Raw genomic sequence first — 24,253 nt, forward strand, 5'->3', positions numbered from 1 at the left:
TATATATATATATATATATATATATATACATACACAGTACATATTTTATCCCATTCTCTAAAATCATTGTTAATTAAACAATAGGCACTCAAACTTACCGTTACATCTTATAGAGGAGAAAGAGAGAGAGAGAGAGAGAGAGCGAGAGAGAGAGAGAGTTGGCTTTGAACGGCTGAATCAGGTAAAAGGACTGATTGCCTTTATGATAGAGTTGAGAGCTGCACAACTCTCCCTCTCGTTATCCATCTTTGATAATGAAAATCAAGGTGAAATTTTGCTGAAGATTAAATAGCAGTCTTTGGCCCTCTAATTGCACTTTGTAAGGTGCAATTACAACATGATTTGTGATTAAAACACAAAGAAAAAAGCTAAGATTCATCAGAGGAAGCTGACGCTGTGGATGACATGTTTTTACATGGCTATGGCTATGCTTGGAGAATGAAAGACTGAAATGTTCATTACACATGATAAATGCTCAATGATCTCCATTTCAATGGAATAAAAACCTTGCTGGTGTAATTAAAACTGTTGACTGAAAAACCCTACACAGAGCAAAGAGTCAGGATGTTTGCACGCAAAAAAAAAAAAAAAAAGCCAACACTACAATAGTGACAGAAATATTATTTATACACAGATATTTATGAGCGTTTCCTCAGCTATAAGCACTGCTGGCCCAGTGGAATGTCATTTCTGCCATTTTTTCTGAAAAGTCACTTTCACTCAATTGTCATTTCCACAACATACATTGTTATAATTCGCCAAAATTACAAATAAAATGCCTGCATTTGTCTTGCTAATGCTAATTTCATAGCTACCATTTATCCTAAATACGCACAAGTTGTATTTACCTTTTCTTCACATATATTTCCCTCACATTTCCTCTTCATTGACAATGGTAAAGTATGATAACTTTAAAAAAAAAAAAATTATTTCTGGCAAAATTATCGTTTGTAGTCAAAAATACATTACAACTGAGGACTTGCTTGAATTGGTGAAAAACTTGCTTAATTATCAAAAATAAATAAAACATAGTTTTAAATAAAATAACAGTTTAAAAATAGTTCATGTTTTATGATGGATTTGTATATTTTAATAATAAAAGTCAGGGTCAATCACATGATACACTTAACTATGACCTTCATATACCAAAAATAAATCAATAAAAAGAAAAGTGCCCTCAGTTGAAAAACCACCATTATCCGCTGTTCTGTATTAATGCTAAATCAGATTAATGCTAAAGATCAAAGCAATCCACCTTACACTTGCCTACACATGCACCTACATTTATGCAATTACGTTTATGAGTGATCACATTACACTAAATAGAGTAATGTGTTTACTTGGGTTTTCCTCCCAAAATTGCATTCAAATCACATTATAGATGCACATGTGGGTGATGTCATCTCTCCTATCTCTCTTACTGTAAATGCACATTTAAATGCACAAATTACTTTAATGCATAATGTGAAGATGTTCTAATGCAAAATAAATGGCTACTTTACATAAGTGTCTTGGAGAGGGGGAGAGAAAAAAAGGCCTTCCACCAGATTGCCGCCCATCACTGTCTGTCAGCGCTGGCATAGCGAGGGATTATCACAGCCAGATTACAGTGCAGTGAGTGGGAGTTTATTTAAAAAAGGAACTGGAGGCTGTAATCTCTCCCTGCCGCACAAATGCCCTAATAGGCATGTGTTGCGCTCTCTGTCGAACAACTGTTGGGTAAACAAAAGACAGCAGATTGAGGGGGAAGCGAGGGAATGAACAAGCCACTGCTACACTACAACACACAACGCCTCAGCGCTTCGCGGGGACGTTTCTGAGTCACATCAGTGAGAGCGATGGATGGAGAGGAGGAGAGAAGGAGAGGAAGAAAGAGCGCTTTTGCGTTTACATGGGCCTGGAGTGTGGAGATTAGATGGCTATCCCGCAACACGTGTTGCAGAGACAATGCGATGCCCCTTCGTCATTGTTGCCGCTTGAAAACTTTGAGAGAGAGCAGGCCGTGAGTGAGAGCTTATAGCAGACAGAGGTGCCATTTCCAAGAGGTTTAATGCACTATATCGGCATAGATTTGAACTGCACATTAAAGAACAGCCAGGGTGCACTGCCAAGATATTTCCGGAATAAGTTTCATATTAAAAAGAGCTTTCTCTGCTCAAAACAGGCACTGTGCTTTACTCTTCAGCATTAGTTTAAAGCTGACACAATCTCACAAAAATAGCAACATTTCAGAGCAAAAGAAATATGTCTGATTTAATAGCACTTCAACAATATTAAACATGCAATTGTTGGCGGCGGCGAGAGGCAGAAGTGCACGGTGAGAGACTAAAGGAAGTTATTGGTTTTATATCACTGGTTGTATGGAAAATATGGTGCAATAACTGTACAAATTCCCACACGGAAAGATTCTTAATTTTGTCTGAGCTAAAATGGATGCTTCCATCAGAGCCATGATAACAGAAATGGAACTCAAAGGCACAAAATATAATATATGTATATGCATATATGTGATATTTTGGAGTATTTATTAGGGCTTAAAACGTATGCATACTATATTGAATTTTAATCATGTCCCCTCTGATTCTGTAATAATGATTTTTCCTACCATGCTTCTCGGAGTCTGCAGACACCTACTATTTATACACTGTTTAAAAAAAATCTAAGTTGTAAATAAAACAAAGATTATAGGATTTTAAATATATTTGCACACAATATATTGCCCTGTAAAGTCATTACTTTTACTCTTACACTTTCATCTGCCACAACGTAATGTCTCTGAATCATTTGCTGTATTTATCTCACCAAATATTTATATATAAAATTAATTGTTATTAATTAATCAGCATATCATTGAATGGTTCAATTAAAATCACTTAAATTTAACTGACAGTCCTAGCATTTTTTTTTTTTTCAAATCGTTTAAAAAGTCAATGTTTTGCTAAAAGATTACTGGTGATCCAGTAAACGAAACCAAGTCATTGGTTGATCTTATCATCGATGAACAGTCTACATGATTCAATTTCAATCAATTCTTTAAGATAAGAACTTTATGGAATCTGTTTATAATGAACTACTATCAATAATGGCTAACAATACAATATCCTTGTATGCATTAGATACAGTAGGTACATGTTTTTCTCACGTGCTGCCATTCTTCATTTCAGTGCCTACTTCTTTTGATAAATAATCAGATGCAACAGGCTTTGATACAGCTTTCTCCATTCTCTTAGTAATTTAATGCACATTTATGCTTGCTTTTTTAGGCAGGTGTGTATTATGGATCAAGATTCACAGGAGAGGAAAGGATTGGATTTCAAATAAAGCTAATGGTGGCCTGGCGGCAGAATGACGGCCAGGTTTCTTCCTGGAATCTGCCAGGGGCCTGCTGCTGTATTTTAATGCCCAGATGAATTTGTTTCCCCCTGTCAGTTGTTTAGAAAACATCAGATAAATCAGGAGTGAAGATTGGTCCCCAGACCTGTGCAGAATCCCGATAGAGCGCGTTAACCACAAGCCAGAGGCCGGGCCAATTTTAGACACATCTCGAATTTTAATACAGCCCAGGCTGATTCTCCTGACAGAGCAGGTCTCCGTGCTCGAGATATATTAGATCTGATTGGTCAGCTGTCGGGATTGTCACTACCTTGATTACATTGTGGAGATGTAATGTTGGGTAACTGTGATGCCTTCCAGCTGCCTATTGAGGAAAATCTATGGAATATATAGAGATTTCAGAGCATTAGGTGATGGCGGAGTGACATTTACATAAAGTGAAAACAAACAGAGAAAAGGTAAATCAAGCAAGCTGAAGTTAATTTCATAGAGTCTACAGTATATCTCTGGATAAATCTGATATTTATCTCTTTTTTTTCCCGAGGCCTCCAGGTTATTAAAATTCGTTACCATGTTTCTGAAAAAGGTATTGATGTTTCAAAGGGACACTTCATGACAAAATAAAAATTCCGTCATTTACTCACCTGCATGCAAACATGCATGACTTATGACTTAAATACTGAAATTGGATGGGTTTTTTTTTTTATTTATTTATTTTTTTTTTTTTTTACATCTAATTACAAAGAATCGAGACTGGAGCTTTCAAGTTTCAAAAGAGACAAAAGCACGATAAATAGTGGGCAAAAAAGCTCAAAATTATTTACTCTACATGTTCATGAGAATTTATGAAAGTAACAATGTCTGATTTGCAAAAATAAATAAAAAGATAAATAATTAAAAAACGAACAAAAAAGCAAGATCTATTCAATGAATCAGTTGATTCAATTCATAGAATGATTCATATACAAATCAGACTGATTCAGACTGAAGATCATTTGATTTTGGTCTGTTTATAAATTATTATATTTATTTAGTAAATAATCAAGAGCATGTTTATTTGAGGACTGGAGCTTATTATTTATTTATGAAATGAAATTTAGTCATACAGATTTGGAACCACGTGAAGTTGTTCATAATGAATTATGACAGAATTTTCATTTTTGGATGAACTGTCGTCTCTTTAAGTGGTCGACGGGGCCTTCAGGACTAAACTTGTTTCCGGATCTTCTCTAACTATGCCAATGTGCCAGATTCCTTGAAAGGTGTTAATTCACGTCTTGTCAAATTAGCCCTCTCACTTCAGCAACAATTCTTAAGGGCTGATACGGATTAATTGACACTGGGATTGTGTACAGTTCCACGATTTCAGACAATGTGTATTTATGCCCTTGATGCTCTGGACAAAAATGCCCCTCATCCCTCCAGCGATTGTTCTGCACCAAGTCACAGAGACACCATTAACTCAATCCATGACCTGTCTCTCAGGGTTAGTCCATCCCCTCAAAGCTCATCAAAAAGCCTGACTCTGCTCTAAACACACGCACTTTGAATTCCTTTGCTAATTTGTCGTACGCAAAGCAAACTGTTAACGCATGGTTCAAACAAAGCATTTTGCAAATGACATGAAGAATTCATTAGATGTGTTGTAAGTCATTGTGGCCGACTTATGACAAGGTGACTTCTATTTTCAATTTTACACTGGCAGTGTTTAGAAATGCTAACATGCTCTTTTCTTGTGTTGCTACACCTTCTTGATTATTTTTGTATCAGTTAGTGATGAATTATTATGCACAAGCTGCTATTTATGCTCACAGAAAATGTTCTCACACAAAATTTCCACCAGATTCATAACAAGTGTTTACATATAAATTTGTTCTCACCCACATTGTAATGTTAACGAATCTGGATTATTCTAATTTAGCATAATTAGCCTAATTCACACCCAAACCATTTCCATGTAATTTTTTTTTTTGCAAATGCAAGCTTATGCTTTCTAAAGATTATATATATATATTACACATAATGTTTGTTATTCTGAAATGAAACATTTTATTATCATTTGGTTATTAAAATTCTTATATTAAAATTAATCAAAAACAACAAAACAAAAAAGATTTTGCTTCAAAAACCACTGGTAGTGATTTTTTTTTCCGCTTATGTGGTTCAAGTTTACATTTAGATGAATACATTTTTATAAAAATGTAGATAAATAAGTATATTTTAATAAATAAAATGATAGTTAAATACTATGTGAATATGTTCACATAATTTTTACCTACATACACATGGTTAGTGAATGACAGACAGCCAAATACTAACATTAAAAGCAGACTGCACATCCCATGTGCCAGCTTGGGATATTAATACAAATGGCTCATAGAGGTCACCTTTATTTGAGCAGTGTGAGAAATATAGACTTATTGAGAAGGGCTGGGCTGCAGATTAGAGTATTGATTTTGCATGGCAAAAATCGGGGTGAGTGAGACCTGTGAAAGGGAGCGTGTTTGAGAATGCAGCTGTTCATAGAGATGGGTGTGATACACATGACACGTTTTTCTCTTGAGTGAATTTGACAGGGAACAACAGCCATGAGGAAAAGGTGAACACACTCACCTCCATATCTGCATGCAAAACACGAGAAGGACCATTTCAGTTTAAAAGAATAATAGCAAAATTGTACTGAAAAACTATATATATATATATATATATATATACACAATACTGAGGGTATCATCAGAAGGATCACGTGAGCTCCAATGTCTTCTCATTGGTAGTCATCCAATTACTCATTTGCATAAAGTTGAACTCAACTTAACTTTGTCCCATCATTAACAGTCAATATGAAAAATGCCACCATATGAAAAATACCAAATCTCATTAAAAATGAATGACTTCTGGTTGCACTGTCACTGCAAATCACTTTAAGTGTGAAAAACCATTCTTTTAGTGAAATCGGGCACTAACATTATGCAGAAAGTGTGTGCAAATAAAAGGCACTATCTGCGTAATCTATTCAGGCTTAGTGAATTCCCCTCGGTGTACAGTATTGTTTGTCAGTGGAGGACCGCCTGAAATATACAGCCAAAAACGTATCACAGAGCTTTTGATGGACCAAAAAAGAAAGTAAAATAAATGGCACTAGCTGAACGGATAGATGTGCCTGGGGTTTCCAAAACTTCTCTAGAAAGTAAGGAAACATTTAGGTGTGAAACTTTTTGCTAGGATGTATTTTAAGTATTGACTTTGTGCACAGCAGAATGTTGCTCATCTTGAACAGGTCACCGATTTTACAATCTTAGAAGAACTAGTGAGGGCAGTGCTCAAAGTGAAAAGAAGGGAGAAAACAAAATTAAATTAAATTAAATTAAATTGATAAAATACTTTAAATAGCAACATTTTGTTCCTAGTAACTGAACTGAACAACTTTTTACATTTTATTTATTTAAATATGCTTGTTTAAAATAAAAATTTAGCAAAATAGCTCAAACCTCAAGTCTGAGCCTGAACTGGTGGGTGTACGGCCCCACTTTTAGCACTGAGTGAAAGGAAAAGCTTACAAAAGGTACATGCGGAGGGGCTGAATTGACAAGCAAATGCTGAATTAGTGCTTTGCCTCTGAGGAGAAATACAATCAGTTGACATAAGCAAAAAGCAAAAAGACCAATCAAAGTCTAAACACAGTTGATCCCCATCTTATTTTACTCAGTCCTTTGAGGGCAACAGATAAGAGGTTATGCCAACTTTAGTTCATCTTCTAACAAAGTGTATCCTCAACCAAACCATGCGCTTGCTCTGCAACTTTTAAGGCGATGAACAAAACCATCAAGGTTTATAATAAGATGAAGATGAACCAGATCTAATATAGTGCTCAATAACCAGCTCAATCAGATTCAGTTAGGTGAAAAAACTGTCATAGTAATTATTAAGTATACTGAGTAACTATTTACTATATGCTCAGTATTTCGACATCTGTCTATATACTACCATCATTTGCACAGTGCAGTTTCAAAAGTTGAAATGAGGAACATTATGGCTATTTAACAGTCCCATATTTCACACTCCCACTCAGAGTTCTAAGAGACTAATAAATAATACATGCCCACAAAACACGTGTGTCCTATCCAAATGTGCTCAGCACCAGGTGACACAGCGTTCACAGGAAACCCCCTGCAGTTTGTCCCTACTCCTCATGTCAAATAAAGAGTGGACTACAACAGTGTACCACCCCTCATCTTGCCCTCTCCACCCTACTTTACTATCCCACGCCAGCCAGCCTTTGTGCCAGGCCCCTGATGCCCACGGCAGATGGCGGAGTGGGCGGCAGGTACTAGCCTCCTGGCACCGCAAACATCTGTTATCATTACCAAATGCTAATTGCCATCAATCAAGACAGCACCCAAGTGCATTTATATTCAAGGTTCATAAGCAGAGGTGTGTGCGAGAAGGGGGAAGGTAGACATAAAAAGTGATGTCTAAATTTCCCTCGGAGCGATGGCACGGGAGCACACTGTGGTAAGAGGAAGTTGAAGGTATTATTGAGGGTGGCAGGGTGCTCCCCTTGTTAATGTGTAGCCTATGAGCTGAGCTGCAAGGTGCCGTTCTCCCCTATCAATAGTTGCCCTATCGTGCTCTAACATCTTCCCAAGAGCAGCTTCAAGGAACGAGGTGAAGCTCAGGAGATGCAAAGCATGGTGAGGGTCTAAGCTTCTGTAACTAGGACTAATACAAGGGCACAATCTGCAGTTTGATGCAGCACACGAGTTCGGAAAAACACTTTTACACACCAAGCTGACAGAGAGGACAACAAACGTACTCGGGTCGGCACCAAAAGTCTGGAGCCAGGGTCTTTAACAAAAAAATCCACCAATTATTGTTTGACCTCAAATTTATTTTTGTGAAAAAATGAAAATTTGTTAAAAAATTTGTAAAAAATATTACTCCAACCAAATGTCAGATTTTCCCTCCCAATCATGCATTGATGAATTGAATTATTATTCTTTATATCCGGATTGATGCATCATAGTGTAACCAATATACTACATTGTGTACTCTCTCTCTCTATATATATATAATTATTAAATATGATTATAATATATGATTATTAAATTCCATAATGTATGTATTGCAATTTTATTGTTGGATTAATTAAACAAAAACATAACATATTACTCTAACCAACTGTCAAATTTCCCCTCTCAAACATGCACTGATGCATTTTTTGAATATCCAGATTGATGCATGATTATTGAAATCTGTAGTTGATGCATCATAATTTTAATAAATTGATTACAGATAATTTAATAATTATCATATGTTTTATACCATTAATATATAGTTTGATTTAAGCTGCTAGATTTTTTTGTCATTATTAATTTTTATTGATTTTGTCACATGATATGCAAATGTATTACACATATTTGTGTTAGTTTGCCAGCATTATGACATAAAAGTTATTCATATATTTTATTGTAACAAAGTTTTTAAGACTATAAATATAAGCCTGATTTATTATTTTGCCAATATTCAACTACATAAGGTTTTTAAGACTATAAATATAAACCTGATGTATTATTTTGCCAATATTCAACTACAGCGCAAAATGTTTCTCCTGTTGCATTTTGTCATTTTGGGCATTATTATAAATCATTCCAAAAGAATCAACCAAGATCAGATTAAATCAAGAGACGATTTTAGATTTAAAAAAGCATTGTATTCATAAGGTAAATAATTAAAAATCATTCAGAAGTTAAATAAATAAATAAAAAAATCATGGTCAGAACATATGGTTAATCTCTATAAACTACATTAAAGTTTTAAGTGAAATTAAAATGTTACACATATACAACTCTGTACAGCAGTACAGGTACATGGTTTCCATATCAGCTGCAATGTAAACATAAAGAATGAGAAAATATAATTTTTTTATTACCATGGAGGTAAAAAGCAGCTAAAAAGGGCTTCCTTTTTCTATTATTGGCCTGAAATAGGTTGAGCACTCACTGCTTTAGAGTAGAAGCTCCCTCACTGTTTCTTTACCTGTAAAATGAGACACTGAAGACAGTCAGTACCGCCGGACCTCGGCTTTACTGTGTCCTGACTTTGCTGTGTGCAGACCAGCAGGCGTGGTGTGTGAGGGCCCGGACCCCTTGAGGGAGATGGTGAGCTGACTAAGCAGCACTCTCTTGGATCCATCGGCCTGAGCCGGTGCCACCATGCCACCTGCGCCAAAGAGAAGCGCTGCTGTCGCCGTCTGCTCTAACAGTCCATTCGCAGCCATCCATATGGCTTGAGCCTCAGGAGATGGCGATGCCAACGGGACGGAGGGTGAGGAGGTTCATTTATCCGCACATCACAGCCCTAGCAAATCACATACATGCGATTACATGCCTTGTTTCCATATTTTCTGCATTTTGTTGTAATTAGTACAATTTGGTAACTTAAACCTTGAAACTACACAAAGCTTTGATGGACTAATAATGTGCATTTTTTGCAAATGTTGTCTTTGTCAGTCACAGTTGGCCTGTGACATGGGCACATCTGCGTCCACTTAAATTGCTCTCTGATGGGTCGCTAAATAAGTGTCAGACCACACAGTGCTCATTTTGCTGAGAAATTCATGTGACGACCACCGCCATAAACATGTAAGCCAATAAACACGGGCTCTATAGCTGTAAAAAGCCACATTAAAGGCTGCAAATGGCACTCTTGACTGAACATCTGTTAAGTGACATGAAACAACCTGATCCTGAAAAACACAGCAGGGACTGCATAAACTTACAATGGCGTAATTTTTCTCAATTAGATTCTCCCACAGAAAATTAAACAACCTCACTCCATTGCACAGCAGCATTAAGAAACCAGCTTGGAGCCAAGTTCACCAAAAGTATCAATTAGTGAACACTCTATAGTGGTGCATTTTGTTACAGGTCCCTCATTTTACATAACAGTACCAAAAAAAAAAAAAAATGTCTTTAAAATGTATTATTATAAATTATTAGCATGACAAAAGAAATTATTAGCATGACACTTGAAGTGAACATTAGTATCATAAATTATTGTATCAATTTTTTTTTTCTGCATGTATTTAGGTTAATATTGATTTCTACTTACACTAATACATTTTTTTAATTTAATAAATTAACCAAATAATAAATATTATTAATATATTAATAATTAATAAATAAAATAAATAATTACAATAATTGTAAATAAATTACTACAAGTATTATGAATAAACATGAAAAATAAACTAAATAAAATAAAAATAAATTAACCTTGATTAATAATGATACCTAATGCAATATCCAGTAGGTAGCACACATAACCATACACAGTATGACTTGCAGTAAAATACTTCCACGACTTTCCATACAAAAATATATTTTGGAATACTGCAAAAAAAAACAAAAAAAAAAACAAAAAAAAACGGTACATTTGTGGTGGGATATGACACTCAGCTATGCATGTGCGTGCACAAAAAAAAATAAAAATAACGAACAGCAGATTTAGTGCTTGATTGATATGATATGCTTTGATGTATTTTCTGCCACATAGCATGCACACTTTGACAGTTAAACCACTGACCTAATTTCTGATAGTAGCACCTTAGAAATGTGAGAGAGTGAACAGGAATAAAGTTGTGAGATTGCAGATTAAAAATGCAACTTCAAAGCCTGTAGGTGCAATTTAATTTTTTATATGTTTACAGCCTACTGCAACAGCGCCAAATGTTGCAGCTTTAATTTTTTTATAATTATTTTTAGGGATGGGTCTGTGTGTTCATACATCCCTATTCCATTACATCTGGAAGGCTGACAAGTTTAGATATTTGCAATAATTTCAGAAGAAACAATATAAAATATGTGTTTGCTTAAAGTGTGTACAGTACATACAATAACAGTATATTTAAGAAGAAAATATCCTGTGATATTTAACCTAATAACACAGAGTAACATGACCACACATTGTGGTAAAGGCACAGGCCGTGCTTAAAAACATTATTTAGAGCTATTGGCTCATCTTTTCCAAACCCCAAATGTGAGGACAAATGTGGGCGAAGTATGCCAGGGCCTCAGCATGGCTGTGCTAACAAAATCACCTTTATCCACATAGACAGGTGACAGCGTCAGCAGTTGGGCTGCCGGTGGAACAGGCTGTGTCTGCAAGCCATGCTGTGCCAATGAGTCCAGAGCTATATGTAGGAATGTATGTCTGAGTGTGTGGAAACTTGTGTACATTTTCCACAGTTTAAAAGCAACCAAGCATATTTATGATTTATTTTTTATCATACTGAAAGGCGTACACATTTGCTAGCAACAGTTTTGACTAAGAGTCCTCTTTAAAATCATCATGAAAACTGACTGTATTTTTCAGGGATGCACAATATTATAGACACTGATAAGCAGATAAAATATTTTTTTGCTATAGCCAATATTAAAATTCTATACTATTTCATCCAGATAAATGTAAAATAAAACTTTAAAAATTAAAATCAATCCGTGTAAAAATGCTACAAGTGAATTTAAGTGTCAAAACATTACAAGTGTGCATGAAAAAGATGAGATGAGATTTGCTAAAGGTTACATTTAACAGAGTCAGTTATTAGAGAATTATTAGTGAGTTTAAAGATTAACTTCAAGTCAGCGTTAGATGACAGCAAAGGTAATCTAAAGTGTAAAAACAAGAGAAACACAATTAAATATCCAATATTGACCAAAACGATAAATATAGAAAGAAATCTGTAATATCAGCTGATAATATGAGTCCAATATATCATGTATTCCTAATATTTACTTTCTAAACAAGTTTCTGGTATTATTGTGAAATAAAATAAAATAGTTTATCCTAGTAACATCAAATCAAAATATGACAACTGGCTCAACCTTTGAAACTAATTTCCTTTTCCACTGACAGCACTAAGGGCCATGTGAGCAAAGTTAACCAATAGCAAAACAGGCATTGTTTTATGCAAACTGACATTCGTTCTGGCTCTGCTCTGGCATATATCGCCCACCATTCAAAATCAAGTCCCAACCTACATGTTTTCCTCCTTGAATCCCCTGTTTTACACCAAATATTTCACATTATGAAAGCAAAATGAGTTTAACAACTTCCATTTAGCAATTCACATTTACTTTAAAGTCTGAGCTTAGCATATAACGAGTGCACGGCTGAGGGAAACTCCACCATATGGCCACAAGTATGTCCACTTTAGCTCTACCCCTATTCACACATCTGGACAGCTTTTGCCTTTAATTGCCACTAATGTCTGAACGTGACATACGACAAGAAGGAATTAACCAAAGACAAAACCACTGACCTGGGGTTTTACTGAGGGATAGCAGACTCAACAGACAGGAAAAAAAGGGAAGTAGTACAAACACAGGATGCTTATAGATTCCTGAAAATATGAACTATAAAAAATGTAAAACTATGTATGTGGAACCTGTGTTAATGTCAGTACGAAAACAAGAATGTGAGGAAACAAACACGCCATCAACTTTCAACAGGTAGCAAACACAAGCTTGATGACTAAAGGACTTTGTGGCAAAGCGTTTTGAAGAGACGCACATTTCTGGAGCAGCATGCCCTGAAGGACCCTCAAGGAGTGACAGAGAAAATACCGAAAGATCTAGTGCCTGATCAAACATATCTTTTCATGAGTTGTGTCAGTGTTTTCATGCACTAGATGGCATATTCAGCAAACAAATGATAACAAGCAAAACACAGCAAACTCACTTTGAGGGCTAGCAATCAAAGGGAGGCAATTTACAAGGATACGATTGGCTGAGGCAGGAAGGATAAAAATTCTCAAGAACAAGTTGAGTTCAATCTCCGCCAACACAGGTATGTAATCTATGTAGTGAATGACAGGTCATACTCCCCCCTAACAACAGAGCTGAGATTTACACCCATCCATCCACTTATCAAAAGTGTCATGCAGAAAAATAATCTTCTGACAAAAGAGTGATAGCACACTTGTCCTTCGCCAAAAAAAGAGGAAAAAATAGAAAGTATTTAAGTAAAAAAAAGTACAGCTTTCAAAATAAATCTCCGCTAGGTTAATAAAGTTGTCACACGCTGGATTTTATGAACTCAATGTCAATAAATAAATAAATATATAAAGCATCACTCATGGGCATTTCCCCCAATATGCTTATTTTATTACCCCTCAACAAACAGGGTGACAATATGTTGCAATCAAGCCTCTCGTCTGATTGGTCGATGCTGTTTTGAGACCCAACTATCCCCTTAAATGCCACATTACCATGGCTACCTTGTCCAGAATGACTTTGAGCTCGCTGAATTGGAGCAGTTCTGATGGATTTCACTTTAACAGCCTTTAGAAACAGGTTGACAGGTCTGAGAAAGATGGATAAATGTCATTCACTGAAACTGTTGCATTGATGCATGGGGGCCATGTGCCGTCGCTTGGCGAGGATGTATGATAAATACACAGTTAACTAAAACTCTTTCCCTAAATCATATGTAAGCTGGCTCATGACTCATGACAAACATGTATGAACTGAGAGAGAAAAACTGACTGTGCAGGAGCTACAATTCGGCCTACTAATAAAATCACAGACTAACAGTGTGCCATAACCACACACAACGCCACAAAAGCTCCCCTTCATGTTAATCTCAGCTTTTGTCCAGCTGTGAATGTGACATGGTTAGGATAAAATATGAGTCACATACGACAAGCAACAAGTTAAAGAACATTTTGACAGTCGCTGCTAACAGTGAAATTGCCTTGGTTCAAAACTTTGTTCCACATAAATTAAACATCAAATATTTTCTGATTGGTTGTTAGAGTGTGCATTTTTTGCTGGACAAACAAATTCTTGTTGTAATGTTGTCACGTGGTTAGGGCACAGTGCAATATTAATGTGATGTGAGAAATGAGATGTAAGTTAAAATTGAGTCCAATTACATTTCAAGATTATCTGCAATCGAAAGAAATTAGAAGAAAGCGTCTATAACACAGCCATTGAATATAGACTTTTTTAAAACAAAACAAAACAAAAAAAACTTGTCTCAGATATGGGATATCCTGTGATATGACATTGTCAAATCGTTGATGAAAAATGTACTTTGAAATAAAATCATGAACAAAACTGAAAAAAATTATAAAAAAATTATACTTTTATTCAGCAAAGATACATTAAGTTGATCAAAAGTGACAAAGTCATTTCTAAGTACAAAAGATTTGAAGGCTACTTCAAATAAATGCTCTTCTTTTGCACTTACTATTCATCAAAGTGTCCTTGTGTAATGTATTATTAAACAGCACAACCATTTTCAACATTAATAATAAGAAATGTTTCTTGCCCCCAAAAAAAGAAAAACATATTGGAATCATTTCTGAATCATGTGACATGATGGCTGCTGAAAATTCAGCTTTGCCATTACAGAAATAAATATTATTTTAAAATATATTAAAATAGAAAACGTATTAGGTATTTTGATCAAACAAATGCAGCCTTGGGGAGAGTAAGAGACCTCTTTCTAAAACATTACAAATTCTTATAAATTCCAAACTTTTGAACAGTTATGTAAGAAAAAGTATAATATACAAAACATTTAAACATGGTTGAAATACTTTTCAGCATTTTCTAATTAGTAAGAGCAATATTATTTGTAAAACTATTTCCTGCTTTCAGATGCAAAGTTTCATATACATACAGTATAATATTACAATATATACAATATTACAAGCCACATAGAAAATGCATTTTTGTTAAAGGTTTTCCACACTTTTCAAATAATTAGCTATTTCCTATATATAGCAATGTGACACAAAATTAAAGGGGTCATATGATGCGATTTCAATTTTTTCTTTCTCTTTGGAGTGTTACAAGCTCTTGGTGCATAAAGAAGATCTGTAAAGTTGCAAAGACTAAAGTCTCAAATCCAAAGAGATATTCTTTATAAAAGTTAAGAGTCAGCCACACCTACTTAAAACGGCTCGTTCTAACACGTCCCCACATACCTACGTCACTATGTGGGAAGATTTGCATAACGCCGCCCAAATGTTCACGCAAAGAAAGAAGGCATAACTTTTATTCTCGCTGTAGTATTGTTGTTGCCGCCGCCATGTCGTGAAGGCGCTGTGTGTTTCGTTGTGAAAGCGAAACTTCTTTGTTTGGTCTTCCAAAAGAGGACGATATCTGCTTCGTCATGCCTGGAGCTGATCCGTGCTGGTTGCTGAGAAAATACAACAACTTTGCGCTGTGGATCGCCGGATCGGCTTTCACCGTGGACGAAGCGGAGTCCAGCCCGGTGTCGTCACATGTGGTTGCCGCAAGCCTCCTTCGTCGAATCCGCCGGCCGCGCCGTTCTCAAGCCCGCCGCCTCTCCTCACCCTAGCCCCCGGCTTCTGCTCACTCTAGGCCGCCGCCGCTCACTCTAGGCCACCCTTTAAGGGGCAACACAACTTTTACCCACTGACACATCTTACCCCACACTGCCCTACAACTGACCGACCTCTTGGCAAGTCCATCACTCATATGCCAGTGCCCTTGGGAGTCTTTCATCCCCCCCCCTCACTCTCATGGAGTTGCTGTGCCGTCCCTCATGCTGAGTATGGGAAATGAGCCTCCCTATACCAATTTGTCCTGGCCTTCCAGCCCACTGTCCCTGATAGACCACCTGCCCCTGGGCCTCTCATTGCACCCATGTAGGGGGTGGCAGTGCCCTCCATGGGCCCTAACCCCCAAACTCCTCTGCCTTAATGGCCACGGTGCTGCCCTATCGTGCCAGGCAGCCAAGCATAGCTCTACTCTACCAGACGCCAACACTCTCTTGGAATGCTAATGATCTCCTCCATTCCCATCTTCCGTTCTACTCCAGACACATAGCCAACCCTTCCCCCACAATCTGTTGTTTCCGTCAAGCACACGTGCAAAGGATGACAGTTTGTAATAAAAGGTTTGTGTTACTTGAATTAGTCTCCAATACACGTATTCAGGGAAATTATGAGATTCAGACAAACATTTCGAGAGGGTCTTTTCACTGTGAGCGGCTTTTAGCTGGTCATGCACTTGACTGTCGCACTGCGTGAGTTCAGTAGCTCAAGTGCACTTACAGACACTTCTCTCCACACACCCCCACCCCACATACTCGGGCTGAATGAGAAACTAGCATCCCCTTGGGCACATTCATTCCTGGGGTGACTGGAGCAAGTGGAGATTGGAGTTCGTATTTACTTAAAACGAGAACAGGTTTAGAATTGGAGGGGAGGAAAACAGGAATTGCAGCCAGTTCCTAACACACTCTCTATACTAATTCAAGTGGCTCTTGATGTTATTCAAAGTGATTCTTAAACACTGAAGGTGTTTCTGCTGTTTGATGAAAGCAGTCATCAAACCCAGTGTTGTCCAGTGGACACCTGCTAGTCAAATCCCACAACAAAACCATATCCCTATTCAATAGATTCCTAAAGCTTATACAGAAACAACCACTGCAACTGTGGGATGCCATACAATACACCCTTATTATGTGCGTTCATACACTAAAAGCTAATACAGAGATGACTCATTCAGATTTTTAAAACAAATTTGAATTAAATTCAACAATAAAGGCCTGTTTACATTAAGTCTGATGTTAAAAAAGAAATCTTAATTTTTTTAAATTATTTGCATATTGAAAAAACTGAATCAAAATGTTCTGAAAATTTCTAAACTATGAATTATCAATTATTTAAATTATTTATTTGTAATGATATAAAAAGTGGGGAAAAAAGGGGGAACATGTATCAACCTAGAAAAAAAAACTGTGGTTAATATCTCTGGAAAAGGCAAGTACAACACTCAAATAGAATTAATCATATAAATAACATAAAAAATACTATGCAACACTCCCTCGACAGTTAGTTCTATTCAAGACTATACTACGGAAATGAACTTGAATTTTCTTGTGTGTGCTTACCAGATCAGAGAAGTCTTGTATTCTTCCGGGAAGTAGACTGGTTGTTTTCCACCGCTATCACAGACTAGGCTTCAACTGGCAGCATTTCTTCTTGACTGAACAGGATTCTGAGGAAAATAATGCAGAGATGAAAAAGAACTGTGAGATGCAGAGAATTACTAGCTATGCACCGCTATCAAAAAGCACCATAACGCATGCCAAATACTGATGTTGTGTTAAAGCCACAATCAAAAAATGAACTCATGTTAAACAGGAGGATTTTGTGATCCTTTCTCTTCCTGTAACTGCAATCAGAGTGGTGATAGAGCTTTAGAATCCACCAATGAACAACCCATGATCAAATCCAGCCATTGCACTTAAATCACAAAAAAGAATCTGGACTAAAGTGTTTAAATTATATATATATATATATATATATAATGTAATGTAAGATATATATATATATATATATATATATATATATATATATCCATCACTGCAGCCCTCCACCAGTCGGGGCTTTATGGCAGAGTGGCCCGACGGAAGCCTCTCCTCAGTTCAAGACACATGAAAGCCCGCATGGAGTTTGCTAAAAAAACACCTGAAGGACTCCAAGATGGTGAGAAATAAGATTCTCTGGTCTGATGAGACCAAGATAGAACTTTTTGGCCTTAATTCTAAGTGGTATGTGTGGAGAAAACCAGGCACCTGTCCAATACAGTCCCAACAGTGAAGCATGGTGGTGGCAGCATCATGCTGTGGGGGTGTTTTTCAGCTGCAGGGACAGGACGACTGGTTGCAATCGAGGGAAAGATGAATGCGGCCAAGTACAGGGATATCCTGGGCGAAAACCTTCTCCAGAGTGCTCAGGACCTCAGACTGGAACTAAGGTTTACCTTCCAACAAGACAATGACCCTAAGCACACAGCTAAAATAACGAAGGAGTGGCTTCACAACGACTCTGTGACTGTTCTTGAATGGCCCAGCCAGAGCCCTGACTTAAACCCAATTGAGCATCTCTGGAGAGACCTAAAAATGGCTGTCCACCAACGTTTACCGTCCAACCTGACAGAACTGGAGAGGATCTGCAAGGAGGAATGGCAGAGGATCGCCAAATCCAGGTGTGAAAAACTTGTTGGATCTTTCCCAAAAAGACTCATGGCTGTATTAGATCAAGAGGGTGCTTCTACTAAATACTGAGCATTTTTCAGTTTTTCTTTTTTAATAAATCTGCAAAGATGTCAACAATTCTGTGTTTTTCTGTCAATATGGGGTGCTGTGTGTACATTAATGAGGAAAAAAAATTAACTTAAATGATTTTAGCAAATGGCTGCAATATAACAAAGAGTGAAAAATTTAAGGGGGTCTGAATACTTTCCGTACCCACTGTATATATATATAATTTTAAAAAGAATACTGTTTTGTGTCAATTAATGTAGTTTTAAGAGTTTTTTAGGCGAGAATGTACTTTTTTAGACTTCAAATATGTGGTTTGTTAATAAAGATAACGTCTATTTGTATATAACAATATTAGATACAGATACAATCATCAACACATGATATGTGGGGGTGTGGTTTGGCATGCAGGAAAACAAATGTGAAATATCATAGTTAATAATTACATTTCTACAGTAAATACAAAGATGCATGTCCTATAACATGCCCATTAACAGAAAGAAAATGACTTTTGGTAGATTTTTTTTTCTTCTTCTTTAGGTCCCTTGCCAGCTTGAATGAATAATGAATAAAATGTTCGGTAACACTTTATTTTAAGGACCAATTCCAACTACTAACTAGTTGCTTATTAGCATGCATATTACTAGCATATTTGCTGTTTATTAGTACTTATAAAGCACATATTAATGCCTTATTCTGCATGACCATAATTTAGATCCTGTAATCCCACCCCATACCTAAACTTAACAACTACCTTACTGACTATTAATAAGCAGCAAATTAGCAGTTAATTGAGGGAAAACTCTTGGTTAATAGTGAACATGTGTTCCCTAATCTAAAGTGTTACCAAATGTTGATTTTAAAAAGTGCATAATATTGATAATTTGTTTTGATTCAAGTAAAATCTCATTTTTTATATACTTAATATTTGATTTAATATAAAAAAAAAAAAAATCTAACTAAATCCTTATATATATATATATTGAACAAATTGGTTTAAAAAGCTAACCCACAGCATATTTAAATGTCTATATAAAGAAGTATCTGAAAACCAAAAAGTATTTGAGAATTGACTTGGACTCTGCTTCAGAGACTTGCTCGTGTCTGCATGTTACTGCACCAAGCACAATTCTACCCCCTCTCTCCTCCTCTCCCTCTCTCTCTCTCTCTCTCTCTCTCTCTCTCTCTCTCTAGCACTCCTGGATGGACACCATGCTGGAGGTCATCAATGATGCTGATGGAGAAAAATAAGAGGGTTTTTTTGTGGCGGCCTGAGGCAGCAGGCAGGCTCGGGTCAGCCCTCTACCTTGCCCAAACAGAACTACTCATTTCATTGCCCTTGTACCAGCATGAATTCAGCACTGAACATTTGTTCTGTGTCTTTTTCAGGGTCTCGCACCTTTCTTTGTACCCCAGGTCTGTGGCACATTTGAACTGCATCTAACCGAGACTGTTCTCTCTCACCTTAACACACCTTTAACTGTCATTCTCCTGGGACGGTTATTGCTACAGTTGTACTCCAGTTCTTTCTCTTCCAGTGTTCAAGAAGAATAAAATTCCTCTTGTTAAGCGTCCCACACATCCTCCATTTTTAACAATACCCTACTTCCTGAAAGATATTTTCTGGTTTTTAAATCCGAACTCGTATGACTATCTTTCCAATTAACCAAGCTGATGCCGCAGTACCGACTTGCGAATCTGACCAGTGATTGGACTCGGGTGCACAATGCTTAATTTAATTTGCGTATTAACTGCATTTTTTCCTGCAAAAAGAAAAGCTGTAAACAGCTTCCGTTCCACGCAAATCTGTCTTCTCAATCGCTTGATCAAGATATCTGTTCTCCAAAGTGTTTCAAGAGCCAGCAGCTTTGGGGCAGACAGCTTTGAAGCCCCTGGAAATACAACGGCAACACTGAGAAAAGCTCCACTTTAGCTCTCCGTGTCCGCCCCTCGTCGCTTTTCTGGCAGCTCGCACAAACCCTCTCCTCCAACATGCTTTCCAAAAATAAGGACAGACGATCTCAGGATTCTTTAATGAACTGTCAAGCGCCTCAGCTCCAGGGTGTACACAAAGATAGGCACCTCAGCAGAGCTCAAACTTACTGTACAGAATAGAGTAACCTGCATAAAAAAAGGCTTTCACCTGAGTATTCCCATCTCGGTGTTAGGTGCTCTCTGGTTTATGGCAAAGTAAGCGATATAAAGTGTTGATTGCTGAAATGTTCATCTGCTTGTGCTTTTATATCGTTGACCTTTATAGTATTTTGCACAATAGAAAATCTGAGGTGACACGATTCACACAACGTCCTCGAGGGGCCCACTTCACAACTGTCATTTTGCACAGACAGTCCTCAATGACGCAGATCTGTATGCGCAAGGAAAAAGGCCAGTGACCTATTTCAGTTTTTGACTAGACATTATTCAGCAGTATTTATAAGGTTTTATTCAAAATCACCGTTCTTCACCAGAAGTCCTTTTATGTACTGTAAAAAAAAGATTTTTCTAAGTTTTCTAATTTCTGAGAGAAATTGTTTCAAAGGAAATCCAATACAATTTTTTTTTCAGTGTGGAAAAGCAATTGGTGGTACAGAATTTGCTATTAGCCTGTTTTAATTTTGCTATTCTTTTCAAATAATAATAATAATAATACTAATAATAAATAGATCAAGGACAATTGTACAATTGCTATTTGATTGAAATACCCACACATTATCAATATGAAGAACAATATGCTCACTTAGCATAACTCCTTGTTTGCGTCAAGTTATGTACACAATTGTTTTTGAGCCAGTCACCTCAGCTATAAAATATCATGTGACTAATCACTATGAAAACACAGGAAAATGATGTCCTGAAAATGTTAATTGGCTAATGGCTCTACAAGAATGTGCAAAGTATTAAACTCTTCACTAGCCTTTCCTTTGAGGTCAACAGCAGCAGACAGACAAAACTAACAATTCAAAAAATCAATTTCAAAATTTTAAGAGCCCCTAAAAAATGTGTCACTAGTAAAACGTCTACTATAACATATAATGAAATATTAGCAATATACTAATATACTACTAATACTGTAAATAAATAAATAAATAAATGTAAATATAAATCAGAATACATGGCTTCCGTTGAATGGCTACCAATGGAAAACAACATTTTTGTTCTGCAGAATGATGTAGTTACAGCATCCACCAGAAGACTAACTAACCCATGCTAACCAGCCAAACCTCTTGGTTACGATGACCTGTCATGTGTTCTGGTCACTTTGTGTTTCCAAGCATTGGTGTGCCACTTGATTAACACCAATATGATAAATGGTATGCACAATCTAATATATCTACCATCTGGTTTTGATGGACATAATTCTCAAAAATCTTCACTTCAAAGAAAAAGAAACCGCAAAGACTTGCAATAAAGCTATTGTAAGAAAAGGTGTTGGTTAAAGACAGGAGCTTGCTTCAACCTGAAGGCTGGACATGCCTGCACATACTCACACACATCCACACAAAAGATGTTGCCACACAAGAACGCAATGTACAATTACTTTGTGATACAATACCCACACATTAGCATAATAAAGAACATTATGCCAGCTTAGCACAACTCTAATGATAGACCGCTGAAAATAGAGCCTCTCTCAGCTGAGGTACGAGGAAGTGAAACTTGCAGTCAAGCAGACAATCATTCACAAAGCATGATTCGATAAACTAGTGAAGAAAATTGCCATTATATTAACCAGTCAATAGTCGCAGGTTATAACAAATCCAAACAACCTTCTGTTTTCTAAGCAACACTAATTTGATTTGCTCTGATATTTTGCCATTTGAAAGTCTGCTATCATGGAAGAAGCAGCTCATCCAGAAAAGGGATGTGAGGATTATACACATGTATGTTATTTGTGCTCTGCTGCATTTTCCGTGACAGCTCCCTGACATCAGCACCCATTCAGATGGCTGCAAGCTAGTTTCTAGTGAAGGGGGCACAGATTTATTTTTATTTTTTTCTCAAAGCAGCTTTTGTGTCTGCAGCACCCTGACACTTCGTCTACAACGGACACGAACGGCGCGTCAAAACAAAACCGCTCCCACTGTAATCAATGATGCTGTCTACACTGGAAGCATCCATTGCTGCAAGGTGCAATGCACTTTTAGCTAAAGACAGTAACATTGTGAAAATATTATTACAATTTAAAATAAACTTTTCCTGTTTAAATATATTTTAAAAATAATATTTATTCCTGTGATGGCAAAGCTGAATTTTCAGCAGTTATTACACCATCACATGATGTCACATGATCCTTCAGAAATCATTCTAATATGCTGATTTGGTGCTTACTTATTATTGGTACTCAATTATTAATAATGGTTCTTATAATCAATTTTGAAAAACGTTTTTGCTGTTTATTTTTTATTTATTTATTATGAAAATCATGATAATTTTTCCCAGGCCTTTTTAAAGAATAGAATGTTCAAAAGAACTGCATTTATTTGAAAAATAAATACATAAATAAATAACATTGTAGCATTATAAATGTTTTTACTGTCACTTTTGATCAATGAATAATAACACAAGATGTTTTTGAGCACCAAATCAGTATATTAGAATGCTTTCTGAAGGATCATGTGACACTGAAAACTGGAGTAATGGTTGCTGAAAATTCGGCTTTGCCAATACAGTAGTAAATTACATTTTAAAACATATTACAAAAGAAATCAGTTCTTTTAAATTGTAATGTTATTTTAACAATATTACTTTTTACTGTGTTTTGGATCAAATAAATGCAGCCTTGGTGAGGATACTTTTTTTTATTTTTTATTAATTATATATCATATGTGACTCAGCACCCATCCAGTCCCCATTCATGGGGAAGTTGTGGTCTAATGGTTAGAGAGTCGGTCTCGTAACCCAAAGGTTGCGGGTTCGAGTCTCGTACCGGCAGGGATTGTAGGTGGGGGGAGTGAATGTACAGCGCTCTCTCCCACCCTCAATACCACGACTGAGGTGCCCTTGAGCAAGGCACCGAACCCCCAACTGCTCCCCGGGCGCCGCAGCAAATAAATGGCTTCCCACTGCTCCGGGTGTGCGTTCACGGTGTGTGGCTTTGATTCTTAAACCAGGAGCGCTCGAAGTCCCGCTGTCCTCAAATAACCTACATCTACAAACCAAACTGCACTGAACAGCGATATGCTGAGATTGAGTTAATGACGGTCTCAAATCAATGGAGCCTGCTGATCTGTACAGACAAAAGGAATTAAAGCAGGATAGACGTGGCTGATGATCTGATATATGTATTAAATTGTTCATATTCCTCCCAAAACAAATTACGGTTTACAGGTACAGTAGATGGCACTAGGGATGGGAATCATAAGGAATTTAATTATTATACTTCCAATTTTTCTTATTCATTTAGTACTTAAGGAAAAAATATTCAGAAAAATGTGTTCACTGCTGTGTGTGTGCACTTTGGATGGGATAAATAATTAAATAAATAAAAAGCACTAATTCCGAGTATGGGTCACCATACTTGGCCACATGTCACGTCACTTTCACCCTGGACCACAAAAACAGTCATAAGGGTAAATTTTTTGAAATTCAGATTTATACATCATCTGAAAGCTGAATAAATAAGCTTTTCATTGATGTATGGTTTGTTAGGATAGGACAAGATTTGGACTATTTGAAAATCTGGAATCTGAGGGTGCAAAAAAAATCAATACTGAGAAAATGGCCTTTGAAGTTGTCCAAATGAAGTTCTTAGCCATTCATATTGCTAATAAAAAATTAAGCTTTGATATATTTATGGTAGGAAATTTACAAAATATCTTCATGGAACATCTTTACT

General features: G+C 36.6%; 1 protein-coding gene across 4 annotated transcripts in view; it reads right to left on the reverse strand.

Moving 5' to 3' along the window:
* Nucleotides 1-24,253, reverse strand: part of LOC107722221 (RNA binding protein fox-1 homolog 3-like) — a 446,938-nt gene that overhangs the window by 370,237 nt on the left and 52,448 nt on the right. For all 4 annotated transcript variants that reach the window (XM_016530499.1, XM_016530495.1, XM_016530496.1 and 1 more), the window contains exon 2: nt 17,263-17,369. The gene's annotated coding sequence lies outside the window, so the exon portion shown is untranslated. The remainder of the gene's footprint in view (nt 1-17,262; nt 17,370-24,253) is intronic.

Source organism: Sinocyclocheilus rhinocerous, unplaced genomic scaffold (genome assembly GCF_001515625.1).
Source record: "Sinocyclocheilus rhinocerous isolate Xijiao unplaced genomic scaffold, SAMN03320098_v1.1 scaffold334, whole genome shotgun sequence".
Taxonomy (NCBI): Eukaryota; Metazoa; Chordata; class Actinopteri; order Cypriniformes; family Cyprinidae; genus Sinocyclocheilus; species Sinocyclocheilus rhinocerous.